We start from the raw sequence: 17,223 nt of genomic DNA on the forward strand, positions 1-17,223 counted from the left end.
TTTGTTAATTACTTAGAAATATTTCACCGTGCCACAACAGCAACTTCAAAGGATTGCGATCTAATACTGTGAAGATGTAGGCGTTGGAATCCTAGACCGATGATTTTGTGAAGACATCGTTGGTTTAGGTTCTGTTAACCTGGCATTGGTGTGCCTTTTTGGTTTAATGTACCGTGATTCATTACAGCACTACCATGTCCTCATTCTAGCGAAGGATAGTGGCGGGCCCCTGAGATAATGAACATTACGCCACCGAAGTGCACCAAAACAAGGGTGGCGACTTCCTGTGCATTGCATATAACGCAGTGTTGCATGCACATGGGATGTATGGCCAGAATTAACTTGAATGCAGTTCAATACGGGCAGCAGTGGAGTATTTCATTAGTCTTGCATGATCGCGCAGAAGGCTGCACCATCAACCTGCTAATTTTCCCCTCTAGAGAAGAAGTTGATAGTAGGAATGAAGGGGGGAGTTTACATAGCACCGTAATTTCAAGGAAATGAGCTACAAGGGGTTGTAATGCGAGTGAAATTGCTTTTTTGCGGAAAGCGCCTACGTTTCATCACATTTGATTGTAAAATATCCTACATTATGTCCACCAATCTAGAACGCGTGTCTGAAGAACAGCTTCTATATCGCTTACGAACCAGTGCACTCGTGACATCGGCTCACCGACAAATGACATGCTACGGCGTCGAATTGGAGCGCCGGTTCGGTTTCAGATACCGACAGCTGAATTCTTATGGGCGCAGAATTTATAATTGCTCGTGAACCAAGCGTTGGACGGATGTTACAAAACGCAAGGTTGTTAACGTAGCTTCGGATGCCCCATCTTCACGTTGTTCTCTAATTAACCAGTGTTGCTGAGAAGTGGGCACGCCACCCACAGGCGTGTCCTAGGGCGTCCAGTGTGTGCCTCTGTCCCCATGATCGGCACTAAGGCTGACTGTCATGGGTCATGATGCTTATTCACCACAGTGCAGAGGAGATACTGTGAATAAAAATTGTGAAAGTGGAATTGCTCTAGACTAGAATAGACCCACCTAAGGGGGTTTTTCAAAGAGGAGCGACTTTGGTGACCGACGACTCTCATTGGTTGACGCGATAATAAGGACATTACTTTTCAGCCACACCGTCCAAAAGAACGTACAATATAAGTAATGTCCAATGTTTTCAGTTAGTTCTTTCATGAAAATTTCCCTGAAATTATAGGCTTTTTTTATTTCAGCCCGAAAATTTGCTTTTATTTTTGGCAAGTATTTCTTTCTAGTCATGCTCAATACACAGAATAAGAAGCGTTCGAATCTAGCAAGGCCACAGTGTGTATGCAGAAATGTGACTCCTCTGGAATTAGGATAAGCGCGTTTGATATTCGAACAGAAATCCAATTATACTTTATTGGTAACAATATGCAAGGACAGAACCCCGATCATAAATAGCGAAAAAAAAAGAAATGTTAGGTAAGATCTCGCATTAGCGCGCGTAACCTTGCAAATCTCTCATCTACCGCAGTGGTATCGCAAACCTTGCGGAGAATTCGGCAGTTTTAAGGTTGCCAAAATTATTCCGAAGTCTTCCACTACAGCGGGCCTCATACTCATACCGTCGTTAGGGCATTTGAAACTCCATCATTGAGATTTGTTTCTCCAGGTTTGCATTGCGCACACCCGAACGTTTCGGGAGTAGAAACCTCCCGCTTTCGGACACAAAGGCTTATTACTATGGCGCAGCGATGCTGAGAAGGGGTTAGTGGGTTGGGTCTTGGACGCGGAAGCTGCATTTACATGAGGACATAATAAAGAAACGCCTGTGTAGCAAGCATAAGGCGCGAGGTAAAGAACACCGGGTGGTGCAAATTAATCCCCCTACGGCGTGCCTCATTGTAAAATCATGATTTTTGCAGGTAAAATCCAATAATCCTTTTTCTCGTCGTGGTATTAGCTCCAAAAACCACCTAAAGAGGCACTGCGAGCACCATTCATGCGAGGTCCGGGCAAAGACTCGCGTGTCTCGTTTGCTACAGTGTGGGCGCCGTCTTGGCGTCTTGATGATGCTTTCGTTCTGTAGGCTATCAGAAATAGGACGGTTCTCTGTATGTATGTTTGGGAGTATTTTAGCGAAGATGACCAATCCTGGCCAATCATCATCACCAGCGCTACGGAATGGGTTGGGCGCTGGCGCTGGAATTCTTGCTCCTGTTCAACATCAGCGTTAGCAGCTATTTTTTGTCAGTCAATAAACCACTGTGCAATTGGAGGAATGTGTACTGTACGTTCGAAATGTCCTACCTGGATCACCGGTCCCGCACGCTATTGTCTACCATGCCTGAGGACGCATCCCAGCAGGTGCCGGTTGGTCGTGGCATCTGGTGTGCTGCGCGGGATTTACTTGCTATATTAAGCGGCGCCGATGACAACGACGAGGAGGAATGGATTTCATTGTACAAGAGGGCAAGCGCGCACAACAAATTGGAAGAGACATAAACCAACAACGAGATTTTGTTGCTAGCGGGTGCTGCAAGCCTCTGGAAGAAGAACCATGAGACAGATTTCCGTATGTGGTCAGCGTGTAAGACATCTATTGTAGTCGTGTTGGGCAGCCAGCTGTGGGCAAGCTGCACGCAGAGGAGCGCTTGCAGGAACGAGAACAGCAGCAGGGTGAATGAGTCACGCGCAACAACCATAATATTCTAGACTTTTGTCAGAGTGAGTGAGTGAGTGAAAAACTTTATCAGCTCTAGATTCGCTGGTCTTCTGCGGTCTTCAGATGGATTCGTCCATCTTCTAGCACAACGGTCGGTTGCCCTTAGTCCAGGGCTCCGCTGGATGCTGCTGCCAGTTGTGCTCGCCGAATCAGACCTGCTTGGTCGACCTGGCGATCGCTGGAGAGCACACCCTCCCATTTCTCCGCACTTGGGTTTGGTATAACGGGTACCACGTCTATCTTCTGGCATGCCCACGTTATCTGCTACAGCGTGGGTGTTTCGTGGCACCAGGGCCATTTGTCCTTGTATTCTGTGGGAGAAATTTTGCTGAGTACGTTTAGGTTCGGGTGCGAGCCCGTTTGTACCTGCCTCCACGCGACAGAGTCCTCTTTGCTAGGGGATTTGTGCGATGGTGGATACCGCTTTCTGCAGCCCTTGTAGTAATTTAGTATCGCCGAATAGTCTTGGGGTACAGGTTCGGTCCCCTCGAGGTCGCCTACGTTGGATGCTCGGTAATAAGTGTACCCTCGAGCTATCCTGTCCGCCTCTTGGTTTCCTGCCACTCCCGTGTGTCCCGGTGCCTAATTGTGCCTAATTGACTCTTTTGTTTGTCGTTGTGTTACGTGGTCTCCGGAGCGGAGTATGCGAAGCGCTCCGTGCCCTATTCTGCCGCGTAGGTAGTTGCGGCACGCTGTTTGCGAGTCTGTAAGGATTGTTAGAGACCGTTCATACCAATATCCATCCGTTTCCGCTAGAGCGACGGTCGCTTCTTCAGCCTCGACTATCTTACAGCCTTGTAGCGATGCACTGGTGATCTCGCGTAGGTTGGAATCAATCACCGTTGCTACCGCGTTGCTGTTGCTCCGCCCCGCTGCTCTGACGTATGTGGCTGCGTGCACATATACCGTCGTTTCTTGGGGTGCTAGTGTCTTTTGTAGGTATTCAGCCCTCGCTTCTCTGCGTGCTTTGTGTAGGTTTGGATCCATGTACCGGGGTATGGGTGCTACTTTTAGTGTGTTGCGATACTCGTCCGGAATTGTTTCGGTCCTCTGTATCTCTTGAAGTTGATCAGCGCAGCCTAGTTTCTTCAGGAGCTCCCTGCCAGATGGCGTCTGCTGTAGTCTGCGTTGTTGAAAGACTAGTTGCGCCTCTTTCAATTCGTCGAAGGTGTTGTGAAGCCCTAAGGCTAGTAGCTTTGCGGTTGAGGTGTTGTGGGGAAGGTGGATTGCGGTTTTGTAGGTTTTGCGTAGTATCGCGTCCGCCTCTTGTACTTCACTCTTGATGGGATTGTAGTATGGGAGGCTGTATGCCACTCGGCTCACAACCAAGCTTCTGATCAGCTTGAGTATGTCTTCTTCTCGCATGCCGTGGCGTCTGTGTGAGATGCGCGTGATCATGCGGGTCACTTGTAGGGTGGATGCCTTGAGTAGGGCGAGGGTGTGGGTGCAGCGTTGGCTTGACTGTATCCACATCCCCAGGATTCTGATGAGCGTCTTTTCCGGTATCGGCTTCCCCTCGAGGTAGAGGTTGAGCTTTAACTCGTCGCTGGTGGGAACATTGCGGTTTTGCTTTCCTCTCCAAACTCTCAGGAGCTCGGACTTCTCAGTAGAGCAGGCTAGCCCTCTTGCTCTGACGTAGTCCCCTACGCAGGTGGCTGCCTCTTGTAACTTCTTTCTGTCTGAGCGAGCCTGTGTTAACCCAGATGGTGATGTCGTCGGCATACACGGCATGATGCATGCCGTCGATTTCTTTTAACTGTTTTGCCAAGCCAATCATTGCTATGGTGAAAAGCGTGGGGGAGATGACCGACCCTTGAGGCGTCCCTTTGTTTGGAGTAAGGAACTTCTCTGATCGGAGCCCTCCGAGGCCAATCGTTGCCGTTCTGTTTGAAACGAAAGCTTTGACGTAGCCGTACACTCTCCTCCCGCAGTTCAGGTCGTTCATGCCCGTGAGGATAGCTTCGTGGCTTACATTGTCAAAAGCCCCCTTGATATCCAATGCCATTATTATATTCTCCCCGCTCCTGGGGACGTTCCCGAGTACTTCTTCTTTGATTTGAAACAGTACGTCTTGGGTCGATAATGTTGCTCGGAAGCCAAACATGTTGTGGGGATACAGTTCGTGGTCCTCCATGTACTGTTGTAGTCTCAGCGTCACCACTCATTCGTACAGTTTTCCCAGGCACGATGTGAGCGAGATCGGTCTGAGGTTCTCGATTAGCAGTTTCTTGCCCGGTTTAGGAATCATCACTACCTCCGCATGCTTCCACTCCTCAGGGACGGTCTCAGCTTCCCAGTGTTTGTTGAGAAAGTCGTTTAATTCTGCGACTAACTCTTCACTGAGGTTGCGGATGAGTGCGTTATTTATCTTGTCTGCACCAGCGGCGGTGTTTCTGATTGTGTTTTGAATCGCTTCGTCGACCTTGCGTGATGGGTCTGTCCAGGTTAACGTTTTCTCTTCCTCGGTAGCGCTCTGCGTAAGCTGCTGGGTTTGTGTCCCCGAAGCATTTAACGCGTAACTTCTCCAGGAGTTCCGGGTCTGGTCCCTCGAACTGGTGGATGAACCAGTAGATGGATTTGTTGTTTTCTGCCTTGGTCTTGGTCGGATCTCTGAGAGCCTTGAGGATATGCCACGTCCTCGCTGTGTTTAAAGTTCCGTTGAGGGAGTCGCTGAATTGCGGCCAATTTCGCCTTGCCAATTGCGCCGCGTACTCCTCTGCTTTCCCTGTGACTTCTGCGATCTTAATCTTTAGCTTCCTGTTGTATTTTTGTTTCTTCCACCTCTTGGTGAGCCCGCGTCTAGCTTCCCACAGCTTGAGCAGTCTGGCGTCTACATCGGGCGTCTGCGTCGTTCGCGTGATTTCTTTGGTGTACTTGCGCTGTTTTTCAATGAGCATATTCCCCCACTCTTCTACCAATTGGATCCCGTTCTCAGCGAGATTCCTATCGCATGCCTCTCGAAAAGCGGTCCAGTCCGTAATTTTGGCCGATCCCAGCTGACGCCTTAGCCTGTCCGAAGTTACTTGCGTCTTGAGTATGTGGTGGTCGCTACCCAGGTTGTCTAACAGTTTCTCCCGCACTGCTTGTTCCGCTGCTCGTATGAACGTGAGGTCGGGGAAGGTGTCGGTACTAACGCTGTTTCCGATTCTGGTTGGAGTATCTGGGTCTGGGAGGAGGTTGCAGTCGGTGTTCTCTGCTGCCTCCGCTAGAGTTTTGCCTTTTGGGTTTGCTGTTTGGTATTCCCAGCTTTTGTCCATGGCGTTAGTCTCCTAGGATGATTAGCGTGCTGTCTTTCGCTAGTTTGCGTGCGCCATGGAAGGGCTCGTAGAATTTCGCCTTCCTCTGTTTCAGGGGCCTGTATGCATTTACAATAAATATACTGCCCCTCTTTCTTTTCTTCTTTGGTGTAATTTCTACAATCACGTGCTCTATGTCGGTGTCGTCTATCCTGTCGTGGCTTATGGTGATGAGTGCCTTGCTGACTAGGGTTGCCGTTCTTCCTTTCTCTTGAGTCTCGTAACACGTGTATCCTGCGAGTGTTGGTGTCGTGCCCGTCTCTTGAAGCGATATGATGTCGGGCGGTGTTTGTTGTGTGTGAGTGTATTGTTGAGGAGGCCCTGCTTCTTACGGTAGCCTCTGCAGTTCCATCGCCATATATCTAAGGTTTCTTGCTTGCTTAAAGATGTACTGACCATGTTTAAGCCTCGGTATTGTTTGCGGATGTGTCGGCGAGGGATGTCAGCGCGGGGCCGTGGTAGGCCTTCTCTGTAATGTTCTCGGTAAACTTCTGCTTGCGGATGCTGCTCCGGAGCTCTGTGACTTGTAATTGTGCTTGCTGCATTTGTTGCTGCTATTTCTGCATCATCTGCTGCATCATTTGCTGAATCTTTGCTTTAAACGTGGCGAAATCCTCGTTGCCTGCTTGGCATGGGGCGTGGGTTTGTACCGTTTGTGGCGGCGTAGGGCTGTTCGACCTAAGGTCTCGCACTGCCTTCGTTAGCTATGCTATTTGGCGTTCTAGCTCTTTCTGCCTAGCGCGTGATAGCTCTAATTCGCGTCTCAGCGCTATTTTCCCCACGTCCTCCTGTCTAGGCTGTTCGCGGTTGCTGTTTGTGTTGTTCTTTTTGTTAGCTACCCCATCCGAGTGCGGAGCAAACCAAGGGTTTGAGGATCCCCAGCTCACCTTGACGCCGCCGCTCTTTCGGGTAGGCTCCTTCTTCGTCTTCTTCTGCTGGTTGCTGCTGCTGCTGCTGCTGCAGCTGGCTCCCTCCCTTAATGGCCAGGGGCGGCAGGGGCGGGGAGGACCGTGACCGGCTCCGTGAACAGCTCCGCGACGCCCGGGATCTCGAACGGCTCTGCGAAGTCTCCCCCTCCGAGCTGAACCACCTCGCCTTCTTGCCACGGTCGTCCCGGCTGCGACGTCTGCTCTCGCGTCCGCCACCGTTGTTTCCGCCGTTGGCCTTGCCTCGCAGGTCCCTGGCTTTCTTTAGTCGGTCTTGGCACTCCCGCGATCCGGTAGCGTGGTTGCCTCCGCAGATCAGGCATCTCGGGGTGCACTGGTGATCCCTTGGCGGGTTCTGCATCCCGCACTGTTTGCAAGTCTTGGCGTCCTGTGTGGGACACACGTCGGAGCGGTGACCTTGTTGGCAGCAAACGTAGCAGATTTGTCTTGTGGGCCGGTACGGGTAGCACTTGTACTCGGCTCCGCAGTAATGACGTGTTTCGGTGTGATGGGTCCCTCAAAGATGATGACGGCGGTCTTGGTCTTGCCTAGTCTTCGGGCGCTGTGGATTGGGACACCCTGTGTGCGCGTCCACAAGTCGGTTTTCAGTTCCTCCGGTGTTGCTCCGGGGTCCACTCAGTGTATCACGCCACGCCGGGTGTTTTCTGGTGTGGCCACATAAGCGTTCACGTCATATGAGCGTCCCTCGATCGTGAGGCTAGTGATGCGCCTCGCGAGCTGGGCGGCCTCCTCGTTCAGCGTGCTCATGATTGTTATGTTGGACCCTGTGCGGCGCCTCGTGATCAGGTCTCTCCCCTCGAACTTGTTGCTTCATGCCGCGGCTACGGCCCGGGCCACTTGAAATTACTGGAGCGACTGGACTACGAGTCCCTTAGGTCGCAAAATAATCATGAAATCATCTCTGGGGAGCGGGGGCAGCCTCTGCGTAGGCTGCCGCTGCGCTCCTTTCCTGTCTTTTTTCAGCGCGCCGGAAGCTGGCGCGCCAGCTGTCGGCGGTGGGGCCGTGTAATTCCCGGCGCTGGCGGCGTTCCGTCTGTTCTTCCTCTGTCGATTCTTTTGGCGTTTGGTCATAACCAATTCCCAATTTGCTTCGTCTTCTTTGTGAGTGTCTTGCTGCTCCTGCATGGCGGAGTCCTCGATCTCCCCGTCCGCCGAATTCTCGGAGTTGGAGGCGCCGAGGTGGTCGTCGTCCATCTCTTGTGCTTCTAGCAAATTCTGGGCTAATCTACTCGTCGATGGCTCAAAATTCGGATATTTCGTTGAGCGGGAGTCGGGTCCAGGCTGTATCGCTGTCGCTGAGGGGGCCTGGCTGCCCGCAAAAGCCCGTAGTCGTGCTAAACCTCGGTAGGCTTAGCGGCGAGCGTTTTCCGTCAAAGTCCGGTAATTTGCGAACAACTGGTCCTACCGTCTTGAAATCGGTGTCCGGGTGATCCAGCTTGTGAGCTCTCTCAGATCCAACCCAAAAGTAGGCGGCCCGGTGGGTCGAGATAGTCCGTGAGGGTCGGAATCTACGGAGCCCATTCGACGAACGTCCGCACTGCTCCGCTTCTTGTTGTCAGAGATTCACTACGACCATGTCAGAGTAGGATAGAATCAATAAAGTTATGCAGCACATAGAGGACGACGTCTTAAGTATGCTGCTTCCAAAGAATCTGCGCACGGCAGGAAACATTACTCTTTGCCAAATCTGGTCAAAAGCGCTGCGCAAACATCAGTATTTGAGTCGTCATCTTCCTTAACATGACCAACATCTCGCTGGAGTGGCTGCCGATTCCGACCAGTCAACGCTGCTCACAGCGATAAAGGCGCTTGTGCTCTGCTTAGTGCGCTTCGCTCAGCCGCAGCATTTACAGCAGCCCGTTTAAAATTTTAAGCCCAGGCTCCGTCATGCGATTGATCAAGCAACCACCCAGGTCTGGTTTGTAAACTGCTAACAGATACATGCAAAGGCACCCCTCAGTTATGCTGAATTCGTCACAAGGCCCCCATTGCTCCCTGCAGCTCCACCACTCAGTTATGCAAACGTTGTACCTAGACACCGACCACGTGTCACCGACCTATTGTTTCACCAGACGCTTTATCCACCATATCCTCTTGCCTGAACTAGATCTGCCATCAGACACTTGTGGCGTACGTCTGACCATGGGCTAATAAGCTTGGGTGACGCAATGCCAGTCATATGTTCCGCCATTGTGGAGACGCTCAATCGCCTTGTGCCACGTCGCTCGTGATATCTCGCGATACAAGCGTGCCAAGGCCATTTTCGATTTCTTACGACCCATTTTCGTTACTTCCAAGTGTTCGACCGATGCCTGTTACACGCCGCTCACCTTCTCTTCGTTGCAACGCATCAACGCGGATGTGACCTTGTCCTATGGCTCAAGGGGATAAACTGATTGTCGCACTACGCGAGACAAAGGCTACGGCGTCGTTGAACTACAAAAGCTGTCACGATCGCCCACCAAGTAGTATCAAAGTTTGTGTTGAAGCTGTTCGCACGTCGTCTCTCGTGGACACTGGAGCCGCCGTTTCCTTTATTTATGCAAAACTCCGTCACTCGCTTCGCAAAGTTGCTACGCTACTTTCGGTATTCTCCCTTCCCAGAAAGCGCTCGGCATGTTCACTCTGTAGGGCATGCATGACGTATGTGGTCATTGAGCATGTCCTGCGCACCATCGAGTTTATGTTTATTCTTGTTCTCGTGACACTATCCTTGACTGGGACTTTCGTGCTGTAACGCCGTCATTGATTGCACACGTACTGCAATTGAACTATCACCGATAATAAATGTAAATTTATATTACGTTCCTGCCATTTCCTGTAAAGTACTCGTGAAAGAAGATACAAACGTTCCCCCAAGGAGGTTAAAGAAAAACTGCTACCGTAAGGTGAAGCCGCCGCGTCGCTATCTTAGGGTGGGGGGAGGGGGGCAAAAGCACAACCGTCACCGCAGCCTAAGCGTTTGCGGTCGGCATGTGTTGCCTTGTGTGGTGTTGTGCTGATCTCAAGAGGTGCTAGCGCGCTCAGGTGTTTTTAGGAAAGTTGACGTATAAGCTGCTGACATGTTAGTGTTATCCTGCTTGTTTAAATAAGGGTGCAGATTAGCATCACATTGCTCTACAATAAAGAAAAATATTACTTCAGAATAAAAGGAAACGACCGCCACCAAAGTTCCGAGACTCTCCAGGCAATAGGGATGCCAAAGCACCGGTCACCCCTGACCACAATGAAGATAAGAATGGATACTTACGTTTATTGCATTTGCGGCTATTTCTCATGCTACATTTTCAATTTTTAATTTCTTTTTGTTTTGACAGCTTTCATGGTCAATCAACTTCTGCGTTACATTAAAGAAGATGAATAAACACTAATTATTGCGCCAATTTTTTTTCTAGTTTGCGACAGCTGCCTATTGATGCCGATAGAATGGAAAAATGTCCCAGTGCTTGGATATCTGCGATCCGCAGACGTCCAATATAACTCGCCTCATAGCCCACAGTATTGCAATAGAACTTGAAAATCCGTTAAGCAAAAACAGCTGGAAAATTCGGCGAAAAGTGGCTGCAAAGCTCTTAGAAGGCCGCTTCTTGGCCCTCACAAGATGGCCGCCACCGGCATCACACGAGCCCATAGGACGGTATAGGCGGCTTTCACTCCAGCAATTTTTCTTTACCCTCCTTACATTCCCCCCAACGCCTCAGCACTTCGGCCCGCCTGCTCCTGCAGCGTCTCTGGCGCAATCGTGTTTTTCTCTCCATCTGGCTTGTTTCTTAGACGGAAAAGCGCTGTGCTACCTTTTTGTTGCTGATTACACTACGGTAGGCTACAGTACTCTTCTTTTTTCGAACACAGTTCCATACCATGTGACATCGCTTAGAGGAGAATGCTTGGGCAATGCGGAAGCCACCAACAACGTGCAGTTGGCGATATGTTGGATGGCACAGCCTCTGCCGCCTACCCATTATTTATTTATTTTTATTTATTTATTTATTTCATTACCTTAGATGCCCGAAGGCGTTACAAATGGGTGTGGGCAAAATTACATAATTGTTGTGATTCTTGGTGGCTGGTATAAACAATAGTTATTGTCGACAGCAAATTTAAATGCAGAAACACTTGCAATGCCGACGACGCAAATGGGCAGGTGGTTCCATTCCTTTATGTCCTTGGCAAGAATGAATCGGAAAATGAGTTAGTATGGCAAAAAGGGATGTCAACTTGATCACGGTGATTTCTACGACAGGACAAATGAGATGGCTAATTCAGAAGATTATGTTTAGATGTGGATTATGAAAAATCCTATGAAATAAAGATAAACGAAACACTTTTCGGCGCAAAGAAAGATTAGGAGGTTTAAACGTGTGTCACATTAACGATATGCTTGAAAGCGGGAACAATTTGAGAGAATGAAATGCGCACTACAATTTTGTACTGATTCCAATTGAGTATTAAGAAAATCTTTACTGGGATCCCACAAACCGCATTACATATTCAAGCCCTTAGTGTTTTATCTACATCTCAATCATTCTTCATGGATGTGGTTGGTCCTTCCATCGCTGCAGACCTTACACTGATTCAGGGCACCCAGCTTTTCGGTATGTAAAGGAATATTCGTTCTTCTATCTAAGTCATCCAATTTTTCGCAGGGCCCGCACGTCCAGCGTCTTGCATAACAAATACACCGGCGACCACGCGCCATTATGACAACGCCCGTACCGTGTCAGGTTACAAACGGAAAGTCGACGTCACGCTTTGCCACCAAGTGATTCAACCTTCATATAGACCGCGGATGCCTCGAAGAAGAATGGCTTTGTTCGCTTGTGTAGAATATTGATGCCTTAACCAGATCTTTCGCAAGGACGTCTATCCCCTACCGCAAATATATGACGTTACTGACTATCTGCAAGGAGCCTAATTATTTTTTTATTAGATTTGCGGTCTGGCTGTTGTTAGTGCCAGTGGCAGAAGTTGACCGGCTCAATAAATTACTTGTCACACCTGATTGTTCGTACAAAGTTAACGTCTTGTGCTTTGAACTCTGAACTGCACCCACAAAACTTCAGCGCATGATGGACATCTGCTACGTGGCAGTGCGACGTGACTGGTGCTATTCATGCGACGGTTCATTCGAAATTCACCGTCATATCCCCCTTGATGAAGCTGCTCGAAAGCAACGATACTCTCCCCTCGTGGTCATCGGAGTGCGAGGATGCATTCACAAATCTGGGTTTTCTTACTTAGACCCAAATTTAGCGCAATTACCACCAAGCAGCCGTACAGAAGTACACACGGACGCCAGCGGTGTCAGGCTCGGCGATGTCCTTGCGCAACGCAAGCCCGCACGCACTGTATGCTTCGTTGCATACGCAAATCGAACACTGATGAAAGCCGAGACCAACTAAAGTGTGACGGATAGAGAACACTTGGTCATCGACTGGGATTTTGCTAAGTTCTGTCCTTACGTCTACGGCCGTCCGTACAGGGTCGTCACAGACAATCAGGCACTATGTTGGCTGTCCTTATTAAAAGATCTCTCAGACCGCATTGCTCTTTGCGCACTTTGTCTCCAAGATAAGCTGCAGATCCCTGGAATTAAAAAGAAGTTATGCGTAGCATTCAATGGTCCTCAAGCAACTTGCCCTGTTTCACATTTCTGTAGATACTGTGCACGTGTATACCAATGACTCTGTCACACCATATGCCTCGAGTGCAGCCTTCGTTGTCCCACATATGATTATCCATCAGTGGTTTAAACTAGAAGATAGGTCAACATCAACGGCCGCAGAGCTTGTTGCTATCGGGGAGGCGCTTCGATTTCTCTCTGAGGAGCCTCTTGACGCATGTACGATATTCTGCGGTTCCACGCCAGTTCTTCAAACAATTGACGGTGCCCTCAGACGGGGCCCGTGTTATTCAAGGGAGGTGACAGAAATTACAGAGCACCTCAACCATGAAAATCGAAGTGGCCACAATATCACATTTCAGTAAATGCCTTCACACTGTGGCGGTGATAGCGAACAAACAGGCACAATCTGAAGAGAAAATTGCTTTGAATAATGCTTCCGAAGTACGCATTCCGTTATCCCAAACATATACAAGTGCCCTACTTCACTGCGTAATACGCAACCGTACGTTGAAACACTGAGCCCAACCAGGTCGACGACACAAATGAGTACATAAATGGGACCAAGATATGAAATTTTGCTTGCCTCACAAGCTCAAAAGAAACCAAAGAAGCATGGTGCTTCGCCTTGGTGTTGCATTCACCAACTGTTATAGACATATGAGAGCTTGCAATGATACTAAACAGAACTGTGAATACTGTCAGGTAGCAGAAACACTTGATAATATATTTTGCTTTTGTCCCGCGTACACGCAAGAACGACAGCAACAGGTCTCTCCCATTGCAAATGCTGATAAGAGACCACTATCACAGGAGTTTCTTTTAGGTTCTTGGTCTAATTCAAACAGCGCAGCCCTGATAACAGGTGCCGCTATAGCGATTCTCCAAGTCATTGGGTTTGACGCACTTCTTTAGAGATGCCACAAAGCACTGAACTTGTAGATATGTACCTCTTCGTCGTATTGTTATCATCCGCATTCATCAGCTCTATTCCTCCTCTTCCCTGTTGTCCAGTGTCGTTTAGCAGGCCAGCGCACGTTGTAGCTCAGGCTGACCTGCCTGTCTTCCTGTAACTAAATCTCTCTGTCTCTTTGTCTCCAAAACTATGACATCCGTGTCGTGTGCCGAAACGGATGTCACGGTCACTTTTGCCAGATGATATTTCCTGTTCCTCAGCATCTCAGTCCACCATTCCGCCTTGACATTGACACCATCGCTTCATTAGCATTGAGATGTTCTTCCTCTGGAGTAGCATGTCAGGAGAACCACCAGGCTAACATCTCCAGCATGTCATTACACCTTCTTTCTCTCAACAATGCTTAAGAGCAGCTCGAGGTACACTGGATTGCTTTCCTAGTGACTTTCTTTCTGAACCGTCAAAACAACCGACAACTCGCACCCGGTGGCGTCAAGCTCACCATCTCGTTATTCGTGACGACTAGCTTGACTGTCGCAATCAGTCGTACTTATTTCTCGGATGGCCTCCAGTGCATATTTGTAATATCTCGACGTATGCGTTCTGAAATGAGTGCTTCGTTTTATACTGGTCAACAGTGTGCGCAATTGGAAGTTTCCAAAACTTACCAACATCTTCGACCGTGGTACTACTGGCGAGGAATGTGCCGCTACGCTCAAAATATTGTTCACTCTGGCCCCGATTGCTAACGCCGAATATATTCAGCGCCCGGGTCTGAAGGTTGCCTGAAGTCTAAACTTTGCCCTGTATGGCCGTTTGGGCGTGTCGCTATTATTTGTCTGAGCTACATCCCCCAACCTCTCGCTGCCGCTGGGCCATCATCGTGGTTTACAATCACACTCGATAAACCGAATTCGCCGGCCTACCAACAGCTACAGCGCGTCACATTACCACGTTCTGTCATGGTTCAGCTTAGCAACTGCTACGTGATCACGGGCGCATTTTCTTGTGTGAATTCGTTCAGGCCATCCCCAATCAGTTCCACGTTGATCACAGAACAACTACTGCGCACTACCCTCAAACCAATGGACTTATTGAGTGCTTAAACCGTAGGCTTCGCGACATGCTGGTAATGTATTTCCCTTCTGACCACGCAAATTGAATCCTCATTCAGGACATTGTTACTTACGCATGCAACAGGGCCACTCAGAGTACCACTGTGTTCTTTTTCTCCCTCTTTCCTATTGTATGGCTGCCCTTCGTCGTACACTGCCAATGCGATTTTCCGTATTGGCCGGATGCACCCGAGTGTACGCCCATTTATGCCACTACGAGACATGCTGAGGAATATTACGAACTCGCACAGGCCTTAAATTCAACTGATCAGAAGCGCCAGAAGAGCTGCTGGGCGGACAACACCGGCAGGTCCACTTTTATTCCCGGCGCGCTTGGGTGGCTGTCGGTTCCTTGCAATGCAAGTAATCTCTCTTCGAGACTGCTGCCCAAGTATGAAGGCCTCTACCATATTCCCACCCGCACATCTCCGGTCAACTATGTCATCGAACCCGTCGTGCCGTCTTTGAGCCTGCGCCGCCGAGGACACGATATCGTCCATGTGCAGCGCTTCATGACAAACTACAATCCGGTCATGATAGTGGGCTCTTAGTTCGCCAGGACGACTCCCGTTTCTTTGCTGTGGGTAATTTTACCGAAGTGAAGGAACGCTTTCCAATCACCATCACCAGCGCTAGGCTCCGGCTCACCGTTCGTGCTGGGAGTCTCTTCTCTTCTGCCCCCACGTTAGCCTTTCTGAATTCTCACTCAATAAACTTCTTTACAGTGTCTGCGTAAGTTTGCATCTAACCATTTTCCCACCTACCTGGATCACTGGGTAGCCCGCAGTCTAGTTCATAGCACATCGGGCTGCTGGGCTGAGGCAACAAGGTTCGAAACAAACCATCGGGCCAACTTGGGTTACTGAGTATGTGTTAGTTTGTACCACTCTTACTCCGTGGTTTGTACATACCTCTTTAACGAACATCTTTCATGCCGACATGGGTTACTGTGAATGTGGAACTCACAGTAGCTACCGCGGATCGAAAAAAAATAACGTTGACGCCTCGAGAACTGGGTGTGTGCCACTCGGGTAGTGCCGGCCATCAATGAACCTATTTGATGCCAAGTTGGGCCGCTGGGTATGTGACAATAGGCCTATGAAATTCTTCAATGAGCATCCTTGACGCCAACTTTGGTAACTTGGTATGTGCCACAAGGAATGTGGCTTTCTACAATGACGAAGAAATTGTGAACAGTTGTACGCAACAAGCAGTAAACAGCACTAAAGAACAGGACGAAGAGAGAGAAACAGCCCACATCGCTGACTAATATCCAATTGTCTTTATTTCTTCAGTCAGCATATATATACTCTACCGTTATCTCTACCCACCACGACAGCATAGTTCAGCATGTGTAGGGGGAATAAATTGCAATCAATGTGGTAGGACGGCTATCACCTTCCTAAAATCCGTCAGAACAATCGTGAAATACAACTGACACACTACCTACAGACATGATAGCGTTGAACTGCAATTTGAATATGCGAGACAAAATAATTATGTTACGTGCAAACTCAAACACATTCCTTTTCCAGCATTTCTACCACTCATAGAGCGGCGCGTCCAACTCGGCTTCTTACAACAACACCGCGCAGATGGCGCTAGCCTCCGCGCGCCCTCGGTCATTGAAGGAGGCCGCGTTTCAATCAGAAAGCTCGCCTTCATGCATGGCGTTCGCCCCTGCGTTTCCCAGTAAATATTATCGTTACATAAGCAGCAGTAGCCAGGAAGTACGAGATGCAGTCAGAAATGTTTGCAGGATATCGCGTTCCACTCTTAAAGGCGAAACTCAAGTTCCCTCCCAATTTTTTCATCTCGCCCTAGGGTCGGCTCAGCACCCTTTTAACGGATAGGGTTCTCGAATAAGACCCGTCCACACGATAATGACAGTATGATGCTACCGTTGCATGAGGGGTATGCCATATTGCCTAATGAACGCTGCAGAAGGCCACGATGAAGTATTGCCTCACTTTTACTGGCTTGGTTTTTTTGTGCAGGGGATTGCAGTTGATGTATTGTGAATATCAACTAAATGAAACGCACCCCTAACAATTTTTTTCATATACTATTTCATGGCATTTATCTGACTAAAATAACTCACCAGAATAATAGCCCGTGATGAAAGCTTCACATGTCTATCCGTATAACACTTCGTTTATTGATGCTGACACCGAATACAAAGGTTGGAGTTTGCATAAAATGCAGTGTCGACCATGAATTAGGTAAACAAGTACTTGTTTTTGCCAGTCGCAATGGAAAAAAGGTCGCCAGGTCATTTTGCAAGCATTCTTTTTCCGCAAAATTATTCGCAAACACGGCACACCTCTTCATTGCACGAGCAATAGAGTGCTTTCATTAACCCTACCTAACTTCCGATATCCAAGTCGCAAATTTCGTGATGGTTATGGTGAGAAAACGTTATTTCGAATCAGAACGACTCGCGTCCGGCGAGTTAGTGGGCTGGGGCACCCGCCGAGGTTACGGCCAAGAGTTCTTGCCTCTCGGCGACTTCCTTGCCACGCTGGACGGCCCAGTGTTGGTCTTCCAGGTTCGAGCTGAGCAGTGCGACCTGCCGTAGCACGCGGAGGCTGTCGATTGAGGCTTGGTTCTCATTTTCTTCTA

At 49.1% G+C, this 17,223-nt stretch overlaps 1 protein-coding gene across 1 annotated transcript in view; it reads left to right on the plus strand.

Annotated features, from left to right (window-relative positions):
- The window catches only part of LOC142557964 (luciferin 4-monooxygenase-like), a 104,824-nt gene that overhangs the window by 172 nt on the left and 87,429 nt on the right, over nt 1-17,223 (plus strand). The window lies entirely within an intron of this gene.

Source organism: Dermacentor variabilis, chromosome 9 (assembly GCF_050947875.1).
Source record: "Dermacentor variabilis isolate Ectoservices chromosome 9, ASM5094787v1, whole genome shotgun sequence".
Lineage (NCBI taxonomy): Eukaryota > Metazoa > Arthropoda > Arachnida > Ixodida > Ixodidae > Dermacentor > Dermacentor variabilis.